General features: G+C 35.8%; 1 pseudogene; it reads left to right on the forward strand.

The window, feature by feature from the left end:
- LOC128870978 (large subunit ribosomal RNA) overlaps positions 1 to 2,500 on the forward strand; it is a 4,512-nt pseudogene that overhangs the window by 62 nt on the left and 1,950 nt on the right.

Here is a 2,500-nt window from a genome sequence, read left to right on the forward strand (position 1 = left end):
AACTAACAAGGATTTTCTTAGTAGCGGCGAGCGAAAAGAAAATAGTTCAGCACTAAGTCACTTTGTCTATATGTCAAATGTGAGATGCAGTGTATGGAATATCTTAATATCTAGTATGAGAAATTAACGATTTAAGTCCTTCTTAAATGAGGCCATTTACCCATAGAGGGTGCCAGGCCCGTATAACGTTAATGATTACTAGAAAGATATTTCCAAAGAGTCGTGTTGCTTGATAGTGCAGCACTAAGTGGGTGGTAAACTCCATCTAAAACTAAATATAACCATGAGACCGATAGTAAACAAGTACCGTGAGGGAAAGTTGAAAAGAACTCTGAATAGAGAGTTAAATAGTACGTGAAACTGCTTAGAGGTTAAGCCCGATGAACCTGAATATCCATTATGAAAAATTCATCATTAAATAATTAAAAATAATGTGCATTTTTTTCATATAAGGACATTGTAATCTATTAACATAATAAAGTATTTATCAAAAGATCATTGGTGATATTAAGTTTATTTAAATTAATTTGCTTTTTAAGCATATTAACATAGAATAAATACTAATGATTTGATAAAGTGTTGATAGATTTTATTATATATAATGCTAAAATTCATTTTTTGAATTTTACAAAAAATTTAATATCTATGATATTAATATTTATTTGTATGCATTTATATGATTAACAATGCGAAAGATTCAGGATACCTTCGGGACCCGTCTTGAAACACGGACCAAGGAGTCTAACATATGTGCAAGTCATTGAGTTATATTAAACTTAATGGCATAATTAACTTAACTTAAAAATATAATGGGATTAATTTTTAGTCTATTTTCTTAAATAGTCAATTAATTCAATCCCGGGGCGTTCCATATAGTTATGTATAATGATAATTTATTATTATTTATACCTCTAACTGGAGCGTACCTTGAGCATATATGCTGTGACCCGAAAGATGGTGAACTATACTTGATCAGGTTGAAGTCAGGGGAAACCCTGATGGAAGACCGAAACAGTTCTGACGTGCAAATCGATTGTCAGAATTGAGTATAGGGGCGAAAGACCAATCGAACCATCTAGTAGCTGGTTCCCTCCGAAGTTTCCCTCAGGATAGCTGGTGCATTTAAAAATTATATAAAATAATCTTATCTGGTAAAGCGAATGATTAGAGGCCTTAGGGTCGAAACGATTTTAACCTATTCTCAAACTTTAAATGGGTAAGAACCTCACCTTTCTTGATATGAAGGTTGAGGTTATGATATAATGTGCCCAGTGGGCCACTTTTGGTAAGCAGAACTGGCGCTGTGGGATGAACCAAACGTAATGTTACGGTGCCTAAATTAACAACTCATGCAGATACCATGAAAGGCGTTGGTTGCTTAAAACAGCAGGACGGTGGACATGGAAGTCGTAATCCGCTAAGGAGTGTGTAACAACTCACCTGCCGAAGCAACTAGCCCTTAAAATGGATGGCGCTTAAGTTGTATACCTATACATTACCGCTAAAGTAGATGATTTATAAAACAATTTCGATTGATTTATAAATTTTGAAACTTTAGTGAGTAGGAGGGTACAATAGTGTGCTTAGAAGTGTTTGGCGTAAGCCTGCATGGAGCCGCTATTGGTACAGATCTTGGTGGTAGTAGCAAATAATCGAATGAGACCTTGGAGGACTGAAGTGGAGAAGGGTTTCGTGTGAACAGTGGTTGATCACGAGTTAGTCGGTCCTAAGTTCAAGGCGAAAGCCGAAAATTTTCAAGTTTTTAATAAAAAAAAATATTAATAAAATTTATATATATATATTAAAAAATAATTAAATACTTGAATTATTTTGAACGAAAGGGAATACGGTTCCAATTCCGTAACCTGTTGAGTATCCGTTTGTTATTAAAAATGGGCCTTGTGCTCATCCTGGCAACAGGAACGACCATAAAGAAGCCGTCGAGAGATATCGGAAGAGTTTTCTTTTCTGTTTTATAGTCGTACTACCATGGAAGTCTTTCGAAGAGAGATATGGTAGATGGACTAGAAGAGCATGACATTTACTGTTGTGTCGATATTTTCTCCTCGGACCTTGAAAATTTATGGTGGGGTCACGCAAACTTCTCAACAGGCCGTACCAATATCCGCAGCTGGTCTCCAAGGTGAAGAGTCTCTAGTCGATAGAATAATGTAGGTAAGGGAAGTCGGCAAATTAGATCCGTAACTTCGGGATAAGGATTGGCTCTGAAGATTGAGATAGTCGGGCTTGATTGGGAAGCAATACCATGGTTTATGTACTCGTTCTGGGTAAATAGAGAATTACGATTCTTGTTCCCCGGATAGTAGTTACGTAGCCAATTGTGGAACTTTCTTGCTAAAATTTTTAAGGAATTATATCATTCGATATATATTCTTTTTAAATTATAACGATTATCAATTAACAATCAATTCAGAACTGGCACGGACTTGGGGAATCCGACTGTCTAATTAAAACAAAGCATTGTGATGGCCCTAACGGG

Source organism: Anastrepha ludens, unplaced genomic scaffold (assembly GCF_028408465.1).
Source record: "Anastrepha ludens isolate Willacy unplaced genomic scaffold, idAnaLude1.1 ptg000045l, whole genome shotgun sequence".
Classification (NCBI taxonomy): domain Eukaryota; kingdom Metazoa; phylum Arthropoda; class Insecta; order Diptera; family Tephritidae; genus Anastrepha; species Anastrepha ludens.